Consider the following 20,549-nt stretch of genomic DNA (forward strand, 5'->3'; position numbering starts at 1 on the left):
CTGAAATTTGGGACCTTCTCTATGAAGGGAAAATAGCTCTCTCTTCAACAACTTGTCCCTAAATGGATAGCAGCAGCACAATGAGCTTGAAATGAGATAATATTTGTGAAGGACTAATCACCAAATCTAGCATACATATGGTAAATGCTTAATAAATGAATAATCCCTTTCCTTCCCTCTCCCAGATTACTGTATTTCACAGGTGGTTTCTTAAACTCATCATTAACTACTTTCACAAATTCTTTCCACTTTCCACTTTCACAAAATTCTACCAGACTACATTTAGACCCAAGAGAAAAGGAAATACCTGGGTTACATACAATAGGAGCTAAAATGTTGTAAAGCACAGAAGGAAAATCCTGGCTTTGGAAGAGAATACCGATTACTAACCATGAAAGAAAGGTAAGGGAGGGACACAGAGAGAGCAAGAAAAAAAAAAAGGAATAAATAGAACCCTAAAAAGAAATTAAATATAAATATAAGAAACATAATACAAGAATATAAAATATATAATGTAAATGTAAGAAATGTAAGAAAAATAAGAAACATAATATATGTAAGAAATATAATATAAATATAAGAAATAAAAGAACAAACAAAATAGAAACATAAGAAATATAAGAATAAACATAAGAAATGATATAAATATATTATATTTTAAATGTATTATAATGTAATTATATATAATATATAATATAAATATAAGAAATATACTATAAGAATAAATAAGATATATCAATATAAAAAGTATAAGAACAAATTATAAATATAAGAATAAACATAAGAAACACAATATATTAAATATAAGAAAGAACATAAGAAATATAAGAAAATATAAGAAATGTAAGAGTATGAAATATAAATATGAGAATAAGCATAAGAAATAAAATATAAATATAAGAAATAAAAGAACAAAATGAAATATAATCTAAGAATAAACAAAAGGAACATTATTTATATTTATATATTAAATATAAAACAGAAGTTGAGATAGAGATATAAAGGAAGAGAAGAGGGAACACAAAATGAAAAAAGAAATTTGAAAAATGATGGGAAGAGGGAGAAAACATGTCCATGATGGAGACATAAAAGACATAAAAAGCCCACGAGACTTACCTGAAAACACAAATCACAAAGGGAGTAATTGACACTTGCTGCCATAATGTTCACAAAGAGAACTGTACAAGGCAGCAGCTTGGCGGGCATCCCAGGAGAAGACCTGCCCTCTCTGAGACCAAATCCTCTGTGAGGAAGAGAAGTGAAATCCACAGAGCCAAAGCCTAATGAAATCCCTTCTCACAGGGTGTTCCCAACCTATCTGGTGCCAACAGCGGACTTTGCCCTTGGAATTCAACTCCTTGGTTAGGACGCTAATCTACAGCCCTGTCCTATGTAAACTTGGCTAAACAAACAGAACACCCTTAGCGCAGAGATTGCCTGCAGTCCCATAAACCTTCGTGCCAGGCACTCGATGCTAGGGCAGAGAGTGCGGTCTTTGCACCCTCTCTTCCAGAGGATTCTCCTGCAGAGAGGCGGGTACCAACATCTGCACTTGTCCTGGGTCTACAGAGTCTATAGAGTGAGTCAGTGACAAGATCTGTCTTGTTTAAAGGAAGAGGGCAAACAAACACAGGTGGAAACTCCACGGGCAACTCATCTGGACCTTACCGGAAATGTAGGAGCTGGATGAGGAGCACAGAATTTGAACATCAACCTTGTTAATAATGAGATAGTGCCGGAAACCATTTCAATTTCCAGGTCTCAATATGTCCAGATTCATTGTTCTTCAATGCATTTCAATTACCAGACCTCAGAAGGCTACAGTAAATTTTGGAGGCTAGAGTATAGAGATCTCCAAGATTTTTGCTGGTATTCTGCTATAAATAAACATTTTTTGGAGGGAGTGGAGGAGATGGAAGGCTAAAATCCCCTTGTTAAATTAAGAAACTACAACATCACCAACTGTACTGTACACGAAATCTCAATATGGAAACAATAAAAGCTTCTTTCTTTTCTCTATGCTTTGTGCCAAATGACTCGTCCTCTCTCGGAAATTGCATGGAAATCACCTAACACCTGACACTCCTATTAAAATACAAGGCATAATCATGGCAAGACAAGGTAGAAGATTCAGCCTAATTACAAACTCACTCAACTGTATATGAAGACTGTAAAATAATCCAATCCCAAATTCCAAGTTAAATTAGGAAACTCAAATCTCAACCTTCTAAAGCCATGCAGAAAAGCTCCTACCTAAGCAGAGTGACAGCTAAATTTATGGTTCCTGTTTAAATGGCAGACCAGATTTTATTAAAATGTTTCACATTTTTGATTTAAGTACTGCAGCTTTATTAGATGTGGATGTGAAAATCCCTATGGTAATTAGGTAAACCTTTTTTTTTGGGGGGGTGGGGGGGGTGGAAGTCCCTGAAGGGAAATGTTGATCTATGATTTCCTTTTTGTTCACAAAAGGGAATCAAGTTCTGCTAATCAAATACAAGAGAAACGTTTTTCCTAAATACCTCTGCCATCTATGACTGCCTACAGAAAGCCAATTTTGAAACAAAGTTACAAGATACAGGGTGGTCAGTCAGCTGGCCTGAGTGTCAATGTCATCAGTTTGCTGCATGACTTTAAGCAAATGATGTAACCTTTCTGAAAAGATCTTTCAACAAGATGGCAAATTTCAGAAACTTCTTGAGGGATGAATTATAAAGTTAATTTTCCCCCTTCTTCACAAGAAACACTATCTGAATTTTCCTAGTTTCAAAGCCGGACCCAGGGATTCTCTGACTCCTCAGCCTGTGTCTAACCTTGTCCCTCTACCAAGCTGCTTTTCCTGTAAAATAAGATATTGGTGGGGAAAGCGCACTTTGAGGGAAAAAACAAAACAAAGCCTGTACGCAAGGTACAGGTAGCTCTAACATGGTGAGGAAAGCACAGGCTTTGGAGGGAAAAGTAAAACAAAGCCTGTGTGCAAGGTACAGGTAGCTCTAGCATGGTGGAGAAGGCAATGGATTTAAAGGAAAAAAATAAAACATAGCCTGTATGTGTAGCCTTCTTTGAGCCAGTCATGAGCCAGGTGACTATTTGCAAAACTCTTCACCCCTCCTCTGCCTCAGCAACACTGGATTAAGGTGATCCCTTAGGATCCTTTTCTGTTCTGAATTCTATGAGCTTAAAATCTCTGTGAGCCTACAAATTTCACCACTAAGCCCTATCCTTGAGAATTATGAAAAAGGAAGAATTGAGGGATAAATGCCATGTGACCCTCAGAAAAGGAAGCATGATATATATAAAAGAAAGAACTGTTGATTGGGAGTTAGGAGACTAGTCAGAGTTCCAACTTGGCCACAAATCAGCTGTGAGATCATGAGCAAATCAACTAACCTCTGTGGGCTTTAGAATTCTCATTATCACATGTTGGTCTAGGCTTTCCAAATGTTTTTGATAGCACTTCCAATCAATAAAAAATAAAAAACTTTTTAAAGAAGCATCTGTGATGTGTACACATATATTTACTTATTTGTAACTTTTATATATATATATAAAATTTAAATATATATTTTATATATATTATGTGCATGTATAACGTGCTAATAATAGCATACATCATAAAAATGGCACAAAATAGACATTTAAAAAGAGATAAAAACATTTGCTCATGTGGTTAAAAAGGAGCCTTCTTTATTGAGATGGGAAATGACCTGAACTTTAGGGAAATTTCTTTGATGGCCATGCAAAAGACAAACTGGGAAAAAGAGAAACATGTCCTAAAATAGATAGGACAAGAAGGCAAGAGTCAAAAGAGACTGGACTAGGTAGTGGCTATATGAGGAGAGTAAAGAGAGAAGATGAGAGAGATGTTGTAGAGGTAGAAATTAAGACATCTGTCTACAAATGGGGTGAGTGGGAGCATGGGAAGAGTAAGAGAGAGTCAATAATTAAATGTGACCCTGACGTTGTTAATTGAGATGACCAGGAGGATGGTGGTACCCTGGACAGAAATAGAGAAGTTCAAAAAGATAATATAATGAGATCTGAAATGAATATCACAACTCATCCAGTCTGAATCATTCTGTAAAACTCTGTTCTATTCGGAATGAACTGTGGAACTCAATCACCGACACTGCCACAAAATCCTCTGAAGGATTTTGATGGAACTACCCAGGTTACTTGAGAGAAAGAGAAAAAGAACTACCCAGGTTACTTGGGAGAAAAAGAATAGGAAGAATGGAGGGGATTGGATTTTCCCAACAATACATATGCAGCTGCTATGGTGGGTGCCCAAGAAGTGGTTAGGTTAGAGTCCTGAGAGCAAGTACCAGGTTCAAAAGGGGGAATTAGTAACTTTTCTAAGAGAGAGAAGAGGCAGAATAGGAGAATGATAGAAGAGAAAGGTAGGGGATAGATGTGATGGCCATGATTGGATATCACAATGAATATGGAAAATGACCCTTTTTTCCAACCTCCAAATGACTTTGAAATTTCTACTTCTACTAAGACTATGACTATGACTACTGATAGCTACTACTGATAGCTAGCATTTTTATAGCAAAGTACTTTATGAATATTATCTGATTTAAGTCTCACAACAACCCTGACAAGCTAGTCCCTTTTTACAAAGAAACAGAAGCAAACAGAAGTAAACTTAATCTTGTCCAGAGTCACAGAATAGTGTCTTGGACTAGATTTGTGCTCATCTTCTTAACTCTAAATTCACTATTTTAGTCACCATTCCACCACCCAGCTGCCTCCAGCCTCCCATATTTGAAAGACCACTGACTGATGACAACCTCAAAGAATCATTCTTCCAGCCTCAAAATTCTGGCATTCACTCAATGTTTTGTTTTGTTTTTTTAAATTTTTTTTCACTAAATGTTTTTAGTAAGTCTTCTAAACAAAATTAAGTTTGTATCCTTAAATATATTTTCAAAGTTCCAGTATACTTACATATATAATTTAATTATGACAGAAACTTAAATATAGTGCATTTCTGGATCTAGAGGATTCGATATAGGTTTTAAACCAGGTTTAGATTTGATTATTGCATTATGAAAAAGTTCACTTCAAAATTTACTCAAACTCAAAGTCAAATGAAACTAATATTCTTTTAAGGTTTTCTAGATGTTGTTTTGCATATTAATACATATTTATAGTGAGTTTTATTTTTCTCATTTCTCAATGAGTAATGACAGGAAGAGAGAGAATTTGAAACAGAAAATAAAACTGAATTTAAAAAAAAAAGTTTTTTTCAGCTTTCCCATCAAATATCCCTGTGGATCTCTAAAGGACTGACCTAGAAACTTCTTAGAAGGCTGCCCTGAACTCAGGGAAGGTCTCCTAGAGAGAAAACCTATTCTGAGACCATTCGTTTCTGGAGAAACACAAGTCTGAGCCTCCACAGAGGTACAAAAACTCTCAGGAGACCAGGTTAAAGTAGCCCCAGAGCTAGAGGGAAGAGCCCAGGGCAGCAGAGGTCAAGTGAGCAGTGGGCCTCCAGTATTCTTCAGGTAAACAGAAGGCTGAGTCACTTAGCTTTTAAAAATCTCGGGGGCCCTTTGGAATTTATCTACCGGTTAACTGCTGGCCTGGAATTACAAAACTGTTTAGGAGGTTGACTAAACAATCCTTTTTAAAAGAAAAATGAAGAAGCATTTCTTCTGCTTTAATGAGAATTAAACTAAACAAAAATTTCCACTTGTTCCTCCCGGTTTTCTTTATAACCCGATCCTTGCCACTTCCCTTTGGGCTCTTACTCAGAGCTGAATTAAGAAAAACAGGCAAAGGCTAAAGCCCATCTTGCCACCCAAGACTACACAGCTGGCTTCTTTAGCACAGCTGGTTGTAACTCAAACCAGAAATGCAGCGCAGGCCAAACCCAGGAATAGATCATGGTTAGTGCTGAGCAGTCCACCTTCAACATGTCCATTTGTCAGGCATATTCTCCATTTGCTTTGGGATACAGTAATTAAGGACAGGGAATAAAGAAGGTTGAAAGAGAGGGGAGAAAGAAGTAACTCTCTGCTCCTTCCCTGCTCATAGGTCATACATCTTTGCAATTATCAGTCACAGGCAAGAAATTCTTTTTGGGTTTCCTGTCCATTTGTAGCTCATTTGGCCTAGCAATTGGGTATTACATCTCTCTTGACCCACGACATATAAAATGTGGGCAGATCTTCACCAAATAGTTTCCAGACTCTTTGGTGTTTGCCATCTTTTGCTAATTATTTTCCTGGAAGGGAAATAAATCCTGAAGGTCACATTGTTGCTGCCAAGATTAAAAAAAAAAAAATCTGGCTAAAACCCTGTGCCAACAAATTTACCTCTGACAAGGAGAACAGATTTGGTTTGAAAAGAAAAAATATTCCTCTAACACACTCTCTTTTCCACACAGAAGTCCCTACTTCTTTATAAATATATTCAGAATTGCTCCATCCACCAATAGGTAGCTGTAGCAGTTTAAATGCTCTAACAAGCAAGGGGCCGGAGTCTCAGTTCAAACTAGAAGGCAGAAGCTGACAGTTTGGTTTTTAAGGTCCCAAGAGCCCTAAATGATAAACAGCTTCGATCTGAAAGGAAAGAAAAAAAAAAGTTAAATCCTCCCAAGAATTCCCAACTCTGCCCCCTCCTGATTCAGGATCCAAGGCCTATAAATTGGCTCTGCTGATAAGACAGCCTTTCCCTGTATGTTTTTTAACTGGTGATAACACTGCAGCTGAGTGAATACTTTAGGAGCCACTTCAAAGTGATTTTAAGAACTTAGGATACATAAGCAAATAGAACAGCAAATTTTTCTGCTTCCTCCCAAAAGGAAGGAGCTATGAGCACTTGGTGGTGGATGCAGGAGAAACATAAAACACAAAATTATTCTCACTTATTCTGAGATTTTCATCCTAAAGAGAAAACTCCCAAAGGACACTCCCCTCTCCTCCATCTCTATATCCCCTTCTTTTCTATAAGTAGCAATGTCCCCTGAAGGATTTACTCAAGGATCATTAGATTCAGCACCCTTTAGAAACTTTGCTCACAGGGGCCCAATCAATTCTCTCAAAACAGCCATCACTCTTCCCAATCTGATTCTTCCTTCCTTGCAATTTTCATTTTCCTTCCTCCTCCACCCTCTCATCTCTACCCCTCCATTCATCTGTCTCTTCCATCCTCAACCCTGAAACTTCCATCCACTGCCCAAAGTATCACTGACTAGATGCTACATATCAGGGTTCTAATTGTCCAGATGGAAGCAATTGTTGCACACTTTGTCCTGGGCCTGACTCCCCATCTTGTTTATTTATTTATTTCTTTAACAAAGTAGTTAGGGCCCGTTAACTGGCTGGAAAATTGGTCTCCCTGCTCTGCTGACACAAGAGGTACTTCTCCCCAAGAACCAGATGTGGGGAAAGCCTCCCTGTGTCCCAACAATGGGTAGATCTGCAGTGGGCCTCTGAGATGACTAGCTGTAGAGGAACTGGAGGAATTACTGAATAGCCCTTCCTCAGCACAGAACCTCACACGTAAAGTGCTCAAACTTTCTTGAGTATGAAGAAACAGGATGATGGTTAATCAGAAAGGCATTATAAATCTCTACAGAAAACTCTCTGATTGAGGAGACTTTCTGACCAACATAGCTTTCTCTCAGTTGGCCAGAGATCTTTTGCAAGACTTCTATAAGCAAGCCAACAGGCCCTGTGGCTATGAGAAATAAATCCAGATGTTTGCCAAAGCCAAAATAAGATCAGACCATTAACAAATATTTGAGTGACTACAACATGCAAAACACCATGCCAGGCACTATAGCAGATCTACGACATAACACAGTCTCTGCCCTCGGGACCTCATAATTTTGTTAGGAAAATAAGACATATAAGAAAACTTAAAAAGAATTATCAGCCGATACAATGAGGTGAATAAGACCCCAGCAAAAAGACCAACAGGGAGAGACAAGTGACGGAGTAAGGCTTTCGTTGAATTTAAGTGGAATTTAAGTGGGCCTTCGTAGCAGTGACCCTACCTAGCTGAATCCCCACAGCTATTCTCTGAAGCAAGCAGGGAGAACACTGCCAGGAAGATTTTGTGATTCCTTGTGGAATTCCCTTCCTCGACAAAATTATCATAACCCCACCAAAAATAAAGTTATGATGGTTATTTTTCTCCTCTAAAAGAACCTACTGGTACCCCACTTCTTTGCAGGTTCACTAGGAACTGCCCGCCTTATGGCAGCAAGTTCTCTAGGAACTTTGCTCACTTTATGGCATCTTTCTCCTTGTTATAACTAACTCCTTCTAGGGTTACCCCACCAGGCAATCACAGAATCATTTCTTTAGGAATTCGGATTGTCTTGTTACAGCATCTTTGCCCTGGTTAATTGTGAATTCTGATAGGGAACTTAGCAAATCTTTGTCTCTTGATTTGGAGATGGTCTGATTCTTTTAAGACATCTTGCAACATCCACATTTTTGTAATTCAACCCCCCCAGATATCAACATTTGGTGAGTCGTATGGTGAGAGTTTTGGGGGGAGTTCCCCCATAACCTATCAGATATATTCTAGTTATTATTATTATTAAATGAGGTGAGCAGATAAGTACTTTAGAAATTGAGGAACAGAAGAAAGCCTGGGACTTAAGAAAGGGAATCTTCAGAGATGAAATGATTTTTTGGGGGGGTTGTTTTCTTGTTTTTTTGACTGAGGTAATTGGGGTTAAGTGACTTCCCCAGGGTCTCACATCTAGGAAGTATTAAGTGTCTGAAGTGGGATTTGAACTCAAGTTCTCATGACTTCAGGGCCAGTGCTCTATCCACTGTGCCATCTAACTGCCCTGATGAGATGATTTTTAGCTGGAGTTTGAAGGGTGTACAAGATCAAGACAAAGTGAAGGTTGGACATTCTAGAAAGAAAGGTGGTACAAAAAGGAAGGGAGTGGCAAGAATACAAAATGCCTATTTGAAGGTGAATAAGAAGAGTGACAAGAATGATCGGTTTGTGCAGGGGAGAAATTTAAGTCAACAAAATTCACCAAATATTTATTAATCAAATACTGGGTGCCAAGTACTGCAGTAAATGTTGCAGATGCAAGGAGAGAGATCATCCAGCTAATACCCTCAAAGAAAGGAGAGGGAGGTAAGTGCTAAAGAGAGGAATATTGGGAGATATGGCAGATAGCACCAGATTGCTAAAAGCTTTGAGGACAAGGAGAATCACAGCAGAAAATCCTAGGAAACCTGAAGGAGAGGACTGATATCCCTACACCACTTGGCAGTCTAGAACCGGGCTTCTTAAACAGTTTCCATCCTTTTTATTTGAGAAAATTTTAGAAGAATCCAAGTATATAAAGTAGGTATATAAATCAAACATTTACTGATAATAAATCACAACTTAGCAATCCCTACATTCATTTACAAGATCCCATATGGAGTCACAGTTTCAGAAAACTGGGCTTTAGGATTCCTTTCTCCTTTAAAGATCATTGAGAAGGAAGTGAGAAGGTGATGGTGATGATGGTTACTCCAGAGAAGCTGGCCTGTTATTGGCCAGGAATAAATAAACAGGAAAATGCAAACCGTTTGTATGCAAGAAGGATGGTCTGAACTCTCTTTAATTTGAGAGGTTAGCCAGTTGAATCCCTCCCAAGTCCTCCTCCCATTTTTAAGATGAGAGTACTGTTTAAGTGACTGGCCTTTGGTCAAACATTGTAAATTCCTGTAGGTGTTTGATTGTTCTCTTCCCCATCTCCCCTAGGGAGTAGAGATTGTTTCTTTACTTTTTGCTTTTCTTTGCTTGCCATATGGTAGGTGCTTAATGTTTGTGGATTGACCATCAGAGGCAGAATTTAAACCCAAACTTCCTGACTCCAAACCCAGCTTGCTTGCTTTTTTTTACTGTCTTCCCATGATGGAAAAGATTACCCCTATCAAAGTGGTTGGAAAATGATATTTCCAAGGAATGGATCTCTGTACAGCTCAAATCTTTTGTTAAACAAAAGCCTTAAATATGAACAATTTTCAGATGATGAAATTGAAACTATTTCCACTCATATGAAAGTGTTCCAAATCACTACTGATCAGAGAAATGCAAATTAAGACAACTCTGAGATACCGCTACACACCTGTCAGATTGGCTAAGATGACAGGAACAAATAATGATGAATGTTGGAGGGGATGTGGGAAAACTGGGACACTAATACATTGCTGGTGGAGTTGTGAAAGAATCCAGCCATTCTGGAGAGCAATCTGGAACTATGCCCAAAAAGTCATGCATACCCTTTGACCCAGCAGTGTTACTACTGGGCTTATATCCCAAAGAAATACTAAAGAGCGGAAAGAGACATATATGTGCAAGAATGTTTGTGGCAGCCCTCTTTGTAGTGGCCAGAAACTGGAAAATGAACGGATGCCCATCAATTGGAGAATGGTTGGGTAAATTATGGTATATGAATGTTATGGAATATTATTGTTCTGTAAGAAATGACCAACAGGAGGAAAACAGAGAGACTTGGAGAGACTTACATCAACTGATGCTGAGTGAAATGAGTAGAACCAGGAGATCATTATACACTTCAACAATGATACTGTACGAGGATGTATGCTGATGGAAGTGGATATCTTCAATATAGAGAAGAGCTAATCCAATTCCAATTGATCAATGATGGACAGATTCAGCTACACCCAGAAAAGGAACACTGGGAAATGAGTATAAACTGTTTGCATTTTTGTTTTTCTTCTCAGGTTATTTTTACCTTCTGAATCCGATTTTTCTTGTGCACAAATTCTTGTAAATTTATACAGTTTTTGTGAACTGTATAAATATGTACACATATAGTGTTTAAGATATACTTTAACATATGTTTAACATGTATTGGTCGACCTGCCATCTGGGGAGGGGGTGGGGGAAGGAGGGGAAAAGTTGGAACAGAAGTGATTGCAAGGGTCAATGTTGAAAAATTACCCATGCATATGTCTTGTAAATAAAAAGTTATAATAAAAAATTTTTAATTTAATTTAAAAAAAAAGCCTCAGGCCAACTTGTCAGAATGTAGAATTTCAGAATCATGGACTTTCACCAAGGCCATTCCCAACATGAACCAACAGGCAAAGTCTGGCTTCCGGCTGGTCTGGAAGTACCGGCTCTTTTATTCCCCAATATAATGGGTTCAAGGTGAAAACTGCAAGTTCCAGAGGAGACCACAAATGGGTTTTGAGCTTTCTCTTCCTCTTCCCTTTATGCAAATGCTCTTTTAGTCTCTTTATATCTATGAATTATCAAAAGAAACCCAAAATGCCTGCAGGGTCTTTGGTTAGCACATTGTGCTAGGCAGGGTCATCCTAAGCCTCCTCCCTCCCCTGAGGACCATGAATGCAAACTCCTTTCAAAGGCAACACAATTCATCTAATATGACTCTTCATTGACCCCTTCTGGGGTTTTCTTGGCAGAGATACTGCAAAGGTTGGCCATTTCCTTCTCCAGACCATTTTGCAGATGAGAAAACTGAGGCAGACAGGATTAAGTGACTTACCCAAGGTCCCACAGGTAATATTTGAACTCAGGTTTTCCTGACTCCAGACCCAGAGCTCTACCCACTGCACCACCCAGCTGCCCTTGCTAACTACAGCTAACATTTATATGAGGTTTCCAAAGTGCTTTATCCCTCTTATCTTATTTGTTTTGATTTAGTCCTTTACCAAAGACTAAGAGCATGGCCCAGGCTAAATTCTGGAGCTATAAACACAGTCAGTGATCTTTAAGGATCCAAAGAAACCTCTTCTCACTTTAAAGCAATTAAAAAATGGGAAAGATCTGGATTTGGATGGGCAACCTCGGCTCAACCCTAGTTCAAATCCTAACATCACTTCTGGCTACCTGCATGACTGAACAAGTCATTTGATTTCTCAATGACTCAGTTTTCTCTGATGGGCCTCTAAGGTCCCATTTAGCTTTAAATTTATCAACTTAGGGCCTGTATACAATAAACCCTGAGATACCATGATGGGTTTTGGTCAACAGAGAACACAGGAAGAGAGAGATGGATGAAACTGAGTTAAACATGGGTAGGAGTTTTTATCGAGAAGCTCCGTAGTGCTGTGTTAGGTTCTTACTAAGTGCTAATGAGTAAGAGCCTAACAGTGCTGGGCCTGGAGTCAGGAGGATTCCCACTAGCTGTGTGATTCTGGGCAAGCCCCTTAACCCCGAAGTTTGCCTCAGTTTCCTCATCGTAAAATGAGAAGGAAATGGCAAACCAACTCTAGCGTCTTTGCCAAGAAAATCCCCAATGGGATAAAAGAAGACTCGTATATGACTGAACAACAACAAAGGAATATTTATCCTTGAAGAGAAAGCTCTCACTTGTCACTATGAATGTGAATTCTTTGGAAACATTTCCCAGAATAGTTGAGCTGACTTATCAGGTGTGGCAAGGGGAATCCCTGCCTCCCCATTTCCTTTTATTCAAGTACTAGCACATCTGCGTTCTCCTCTACCTCCCAACTTCAAACCTTTTCCAGCTGGTCATTTGCTTTGTAAGACCTGAATCTGAATCCCAATCCAACTTACCAACTGTCTGTGACACCTCAGAGAAGACACTTAACTTTGGCAGGTCCAAGCATCTCTAAAATGAGGAGTTTAGATCACATGAGATCTATGACCCCAAATCATAACCAATAATACAAAAAGTCAGATGCCATTTAGCCCTTAAATTTTAGTTTAGGGCCCAAGAAATCATTTGCTAATCCAACCACAGGCGACGATGAGCTGAAAGCTAGATACAACAACTTCCTACTGCTTGAGTTCTAGAAGTTGATCATTCTGTATGGATCCTGAATGATGCATCAATATCCCAATGGCCCTTGGCAGAAAAAAGGTTCCCAGCCCTGACTTAACCTTTTAAAAAGCAGGGATTGTTTTCTGCCTTTCCATGATCCCCAATATTTACCAGTTCCTGGCACGGAGGGGGTGCTAAATAAATACTTGATTACTTGGCTGGTTGACTAAGGGCACCCACACTCAGATACAACCTATCCTCAAGGTGTCAACCTGGAACCCCCAGGCTGAGGAGCTCCTGCTCCAGGAGGCAGAATCAGCCCTCCTTTCTACCCAAGTGAAAGGGATTTTTGTTGAGGAGGAAGTCTGAACTGAAGCCAGCTTTGTGAGTTACAGAGCAGGGGCCATCCATATTGATACGACCCCAAAAAAGCGTCCCAATTGCTGTGGATCACAATGGCTGAAGTTCTATCCTCAATGATTCTCTTTGAGACTTGGAAGTTTGTGCCTTCTAGGAGTCCCCTATTAAAATGTTACATCTCCCCAAAGCCATTAATAACTAAGCTCAACACCTTACTGCAGATTAACATTAGAAGGGTAAATCAAAATTAGAAGGAAAATCAAAACAGAACAGAAGTGCAGAGGACCAAGGGGTAAGGTAGATATAGCAAGAATACCAGCAGGAAGAAGAAAAGATGGGCGATTTGGTGGAGGGTCAGTCCAGCAATTAACAGTCCATCTGGATCCTAACAGTACCGGGAGCATTCAAGAGAGAAATTAGTGTCTCTGGTCTTACACCTGGAGGATTCATCAAGAATCCTATTTTAGATGGGAAGAAAACAGCCCAAGCCCCCAAAGACTTTGCTCATTCGTTTATTTGTTTTGGTTTTGGGGAGGTAATTGGGGTTAAGTGGCTTGTGGAGTGAGGGCTAGTGAAGTATCTGAGGCTGGATTTGAACTCAGGTTCTACTGTGCACTATTCAATCATTTAATAAATAATAAGTACCTGCCCTTTGGAGGCTTTATGAGAAACATTTTGGGGAGAGAAGTGATGAGAGTTTCTAGGCTTTAAAGAGATTACATGGAAGTGGCTTAGCAGGGAGACAAGACCTGATTCAAAGGCAGCCTCAGATACATATTGTCTGGGTAATACTGGACAAGAAAATCCTGGACTTAAATTCTGTTTACCTCAGTTTCCTCATCTGTAAAAATGGGGATAAAAAAGTAGCACCAAGCTCTGTGAGGATCAAATGAGATATTGTGAAGTACTTAGCAAAATCCTTGGCACATAGTAAGCACTCTATAAATATTACCTATCAATATTTCCCAGGAAATTTTCCATTCCCCAGTGTGCTAGGGAGCCAAGCGTAAGGAGTGTAAGAAGTCTGGAAAAATAGGATGAGACCAGGTTGTACAGAATACTGAATATCACAATTAAAAGGAAGGGAAGGTACAGCTTAGAAATTCACTTTGGCAGCAGAGCAGAGGAATGCCCATAGATTGGGGAGAAATATGAGACAGAGAGATCATTAGGAGGACACAGCTCCATGAGCCCAAGAAGTGTAGACAGCCTGAACCGGGGGGCTATGCACAAGGGTGGGGACAAGGGACTGAGATGTCATAAAGAAGGAAGTGACAAAATCTGAAAACAGATAGATGTGACATGGAGAGTAACCAGTGTCGGAAAGCTCCTGGTATAGCCCACTCTGCTGCTGTTCAGTCACTTCCAACTCTCTGTGACCGCATCTGGGGTTTTCTTGGCAAAGATGCTGTAGAGGTTTGCCATTTCCTTCTCCAGCTCATTTTACAGATGAGGAAACTGAGGGAAACAGGGTTAAGAGACTTGCCCAGGGATAAATATCTGAGGTCAGAGATGAATTCAGGTTTTCCTGACTCTGAGCCCAATACTAGCTGAGCAAATTCCAGATGAAACAGTTGGAATCCAGTCCTGCTCCCAGCCCATGTCTCTGTCTTACAAGGCCACCCAATAAGTCTGGTTTTCCTCCCTGGTGTCAGCTTTTAACCTCCAGCCCTTTGAGAATGTCCAACTTCCCTTGGACAATGGCAAAGAAAGGTCATAAAAATATAGAATATAGAATAAAGAATTTGGAGGGACCTCAGAGCCTTCTACACCTTTCATCTCACACATGGGGAAACGGAAACCCCCCAAAAAGCTGAAGGGACTTTCTTGACCTTATCCAAGTACGAATTAGGACTTCTGGGATTTGAACCCAAACCCACTGCTTCAAATCTAACCTCTCTCCTACTGTATGATCCTGTCCTTTCTGGATGGTCCTCTATTCCAAAGTTTCCTAAATTGTGGGTTGTGACCACATATGGGACCTCATAACTGACTGTGAAGATGGTGAAATTATGAATTATTATTGGCAAAGGTTTAATTTGTACATTTATTTTATATACCTATATACCCGGGGGTTGAGTAAAAATTCTTAGGCAAAAAATGGACTGCAAGTAGAAAAAGCTTCAGAAGCCCTACCTACACCCAATTAAAAAAAATTAATTTCAGGAAATTCCAGGCCCATCTGAATAGCTATCTTCTCTCTCAATTGGTCATGCAACAAACATGTATTAAACACCTACTATCACTCAATCAAGTATTTGTTACCAACAGCATTTTTATTAAGGGTCTACTATGTGCCAGGAAGTGTGCTAAAGGCTGAAAATACACATGCAACAAATGGGAATGATCGCTAATCTCAGGGAATTTATGTTCTAATGCAACTACAAGAAATGAGTGAATATATGTGTACATGTCTATGTATATACATACATGTGTGTATGTATAAAAACACACATAACTCATATATATCTAAATATAGATGTAGGAGAATTCTATATAAAATAAATTTAAAGAGAATACATTCAAGGGAGTTAAGTAACCAGTCCTTGAGGAGAGGAGCTATCAGTTGGGGGAGGCGCAGGAAAGACTGACTTCCTGCTGCCTGAGCTATGTCTTAAAGGAAGAAAGGTTCAAAGAGAGGGGGCCTGTATTGTACAGAAATATTTATGGAAGCACTTTTTTTGTCGTCACAAAGAACCGGAGACAAAGTGCCAGTCGGCTGCAGATCAGCTGAATGAATCACAGCACATGAAGATAATGGAATACCCCTGTGCCTTTACAAATAATAAGTACAATGCTTTCCAATAAACCCGGGAAAACTATGAGATTCCGAGTCAAGTTTAAGGAGAACCAGAGGAACAATTTACATGTTTGACCCAAGAAAAGAAAATCTGATCAAGACTTGATCAGACTAAAGGCAGAGAAATGGCACTTTCAAACACAGGCAATACATTGATGGGTTTGGTCCGATGATACTTATTAGTTCTTCAGAGGAAGGGCTGCTGGGTACAGATAGGTAAGGAAAGAAAAGAAAGAAACAAAGAGTCAATTCAACATTACAAAAACACGCAGAAAAGAGCAGAAAGAAGTTGAGAAAAGGAACACATAAACAAGGCCATTTGATTATTATTGTGCTATATTTAATACGCACCTTGGGGGGGAATAAAAAAACTATGGCTAACTAAAAGTTCTTAATTTTATATACAACCCTCTTTACTGCTCTTTATGCCTTGGGCCTATTTGGGATGTTAAGTTATTCATCCAAAAGAACACTTTGAGGAGAAGAGAACCCACGGGAAACCTTGAAGAGAGCCATGAGGTCAGAAGGCAGATGGCAGAGGGTTAGGAGTGAGCAGAGGAAGTGGGGGCAATGACTTTGGCTGAGAAAAGAAGGGAGATGATAATTAGTGGCCATGGTGGTTGGGTTTTCGGAGGAGATCTGGGCTGTTTGTAGGCAGCGGGGAAGAAGTCAGTAGATAAAGAAAGAGGATTAAAGCAGTGAGGGAGGAACAATCCGCTGGAGATGAGAAAGGCAAAAAACAAAAACAAAAACCATCTTCCTTCTGCTGATCATGACTAACTTAATTCTTACTTTCCTGGTTGTTGGCCGGACCAAGCACCAAGTTCACCTTTTAACTTTCTCCTTTTGTTTTGCTTTCTGTCAATCTCTTTCCCGTCTGTGTGGGCACAAAGTATGTATACACAGAGTGGGGGCTGGCCCTGTCATCGTGGTGGAGTGGGAGAAACAAAGGGCTGAGAAGTGGAGAAAAAACATGCATCCTGCCGATTCTCGTCCAGTGCCTTGGATTCAAGGACCTGAGGCACTTGTAGGGCAGACCTCGGGGAGAAATCTACCCTGGTTAGCAAGAGCGCTACCGAGAGATGTCCGATCCACTTCTACTTGTGTCATGTATTTTCTCTAGGATTAGATTATTCAGTTTCCAATTCATTGGGGTCTATTTTGGCCTTTTATTGCATCATGATCTGAAAAAAATGCTTTGTAATGTATTTTCAAGAGACACAATGTAATATATATATTTTAACACATTTAACATGTTGCATTACTTGCCATCTAGGGTAGGGGGTGGGAGGAAGGGGAATGGAATTTGAAATACAAATCCTTACAAGGTTTTATAAGGGTCAATGTTGAAAAATAAAAAAAAAACAAAAAGCTTTAATAAAAGAAAAACAAAGAAAAAGATACAGTCTAGCAGAATCAAGGAAAGCAGTGGAAGGCTGGGAGGGGGGAGATGGAGGGAGGAGAAAGAGAAAAACATTCTCTTAACCCCCTTCTCTTTTCCCCAAACACATAATACACATGAGAAGTAAAATTTAAGGTAAGTGCTGGCCCTCCAGCTTCCCAGCATCAGTGACTTTCAGAGCATGCCATCTTGAAACAAATCCATGAAACGCTCCCCAGCGCCATACCACAAAGCACACACAATAATGCAAACTTGCCCACAGGCTAAAAAAAAAAAAAAAAAAAAAGTCAACAACAATTCTTTCAAATTTTGCCAGATGGTCATTTTTCTCTTCAGTTCCCGCTACCCCCCACCTCAATGCATTTCTCAATCCCTCCCCACTTCTTCCCATGGTCCCTGAACTCAAAGAACCCAATTATCATCCGGTAGCCAATCACCAGGTCTCATACTGGCTGCACAGAGTAGCCTGACCAATGCAGGTCAGAGCCTTCTTGGCCACTTATCCTTAGGGCAGCTTTTCTCAAAATGTTTTAGTCTCCAGACCCCTTTACGGTCTTAAACATTTTTGAAGACTTCCCCCAAAGCACTTGTGATTACATACATGGGTTATAACTGGCAATATTTACCACGTTGGTATTATTATGAAAATAATTTTGACCCTAAAGCCCCCCCTCCGAAAGGGTGTTGGGGGCCCCTCTCTGGAGAGCCACATTTTGGGAAGGACTGTCTTTAAAAGTTACAAAGAAGAAACAGGGATGTTACTTTATTAGTCTACCAAGGAACTCAGAGGGATCCAAAGTGTGACTCACCTCCGGGGGAGCAGAGATGGTCACTGGATCATAAATCTGTGCTGGAAGGGGCCTTCTAGTCCCTTTTCTTGCAGATAAAGATAACTAACCCTATCCAGAGAGATTAGATCATTTGCTTGGGGACAAAGGGAGTAAGAAGCAGAGGCAGCATTTGAATCCAAGGCTTCTAAGAGTATACATGTATATATTTTTTACTATACCCTACTTCTGAAGCTGCCAGCCCAGAGGGGAATAGCTGTAACCCCAAACCCAGCTGGGAGTAAACAGCCTGATTCATGGAAGGAGGGACTGGCACAGCACCAAGAACCCACAGCTTGGGGACTGAGCTTCCCAGACACCACCGCCAGGAAAGTTGACTGGTTGTTCTCCTGGTCCACAAAATAAAAAAGGGCTAGCAGGGTGGAAGAAAAACTCATAATCCCTTTTACTGTTCCACCCACCCAGCCTGATCTCCCTCAACATCAGTAATTCCTCTCTCTGGCAGGGAAGTCCTACGGCCCCGTGGTCTCACTTTAACATGTTCCACTTCATTGATTCATTTTCTCTCTCTCTCTCTCTCTTTTTCCTATTTAACTCCCACAGAACTCTTTCCCTAAAAGGGGAACAATCACTGAAGCAGAACCTCAACCCCGCTTCATTCTTCAGGCTGTCCCTCCACGAGCAGGCCTTTCAGCAACACTCAGCCAGCTAAACCATCATAACTATATCTCAGGGAGCCAACATAGGAAACCAGGGACTTTTCTCCCTGCTAGCCTTCTCACTAGCACAGTCTGGCTTGCCGGCTGATCCTATGTCCCTTTGGAGAAGTCACACGCTCTCTCTGAGATCCTCTGTTCCATATCACAAACTTCCTACTCAAAATTAAAAGGGGAACCTCCAGGGGTAATGAGCCCCCCATAGCTGGATGTGTGTAAGTGCAGGTTCAAAGACCACTTGGGGATGGTGTTAAAACGGCTCATGTTTTGGTTAAGGGTTGGATTTGAAACCATCGAAGGGCCTTTCCAAAGGAAATTCTGTGATACTACGATTTCATTTCTTTTTTATTTCTTCTTAATAATAGCTTTTTATTTTCAAAATACATGCAAAGATAGTTTTCAACAAAATTTTGTGAAAAAACTCCCTTGCAAAACCTTGTGTTCCAAATTTTTCTTCCTTCCTTCCCCTTATCCCCCTCTCCCCTAGATAACAAATAATCCAATATAAGTTAAACATGTGCAATTCTTTTAAAAAATATTTACACATTTATTCCATTTCGTGTCTATGACTACACTGAGCCAGGGAAGAGAAACAACATATCAGCTCTCCATACATCTCAGTATATTTATCTTTTTAAGAGAAGGCTTTCCTAAGACTGGCACTGATACCTGTTAGTTAAAAGACACAGAAGGAGGCCTTCAGTATTAGAAGTTAAGTGGAAAACCTCTAGTAGAATGTGGCCAAGGGGAATGAGAAAGCTTGGAGAGGCTGTAATTTGTACCAATGAAGGGATCAGTCCTGCCGTCAGATTACAAACCCAATGACATGTTCACAAGAAGGAAAAGGGGGAAGGCAGAAGTCTATGACAGCACTCTGAAAGATGGGGAAACTGGCATGGAGAGGTTAAATCAGTCAGCATTAACCATACAATGACTCCTTCTGTAGCTTTTTTTTTTTTTTTTTTTTTTTTTGGACAAACATAGAGCTGACAGAATCAAGTACGTGATTAAAAGGGATGAGAGATACTCAGTCCCCATTTCTCTAAAAAAGGAGGCAAAAATTAGTTCCTCCTTAAATGCAGAGGCTTCTTCCCCATGCCATAGTCCTTCCCTCTACCACGTCTCTTCTTGACCAGTACATACTCCACACTCACTCCTGCAGAAAGCAGGAATGACGCTTAAGGAGAGGCCGGGTCCCTGAGAATGCCTTCCATGAAGGAGCAAGGGTGGAAGTGACCTTCTGCTCTGGGACCCAGGCTCCAGGAGCCCCTCCGTGGATCCCGACTCACAAACACGAATGCCCACATAAACACAGACTCAGGAATTACAGAGGAATGAACAGCAATCCACAGCATGGTCACTGGCTTACACTGGCAGGCCTCCTCCGAGCCAATCAGGACTCTCGCATTGTTTGCCAGAGTACAAAAGACATTCTGTTCAGAAAGTTCAAGAAGGGAAGGGAAAAAAAAAAAGCTGGGGGGCTTCTGCGGAGCCCTCGGAAGAAAGCGATGGCCCGACAAGCTGGGAGAAAGTTTAAGTCATTTCAAGGGCAGCGGCGGAGGTGGCCGATGAGTCACCCAGGTAGTGGGTGTCGGGGACTGGAGGCCGCCTTCTACCCCTAACAGTCTCGGATGTCCCCGTACCTTGGGACGTCTGCACCAGCCTGAGCGCCGAGCAACATCCTAAAGCATGTCTGACCGGCCGCTTTCTTCTGGGATGGGAACACAGA

The 20,549-nt window shown here is 40.4% G+C and overlaps 1 protein-coding gene across 1 annotated transcript in view; it reads right to left on the reverse strand.

The window, feature by feature from the left end:
- The window catches only part of DENND2B (DENN domain containing 2B), a 136,857-nt gene that overhangs the window by 115,203 nt on the left and 1,105 nt on the right, over nucleotides 1–20,549 (reverse strand).

This window comes from Sminthopsis crassicaudata, chromosome 6, assembly GCF_048593235.1.
Source record: "Sminthopsis crassicaudata isolate SCR6 chromosome 6, ASM4859323v1, whole genome shotgun sequence".
NCBI classification, from domain to species: Eukaryota; Metazoa; Chordata; class Mammalia; order Dasyuromorphia; family Dasyuridae; genus Sminthopsis; species Sminthopsis crassicaudata.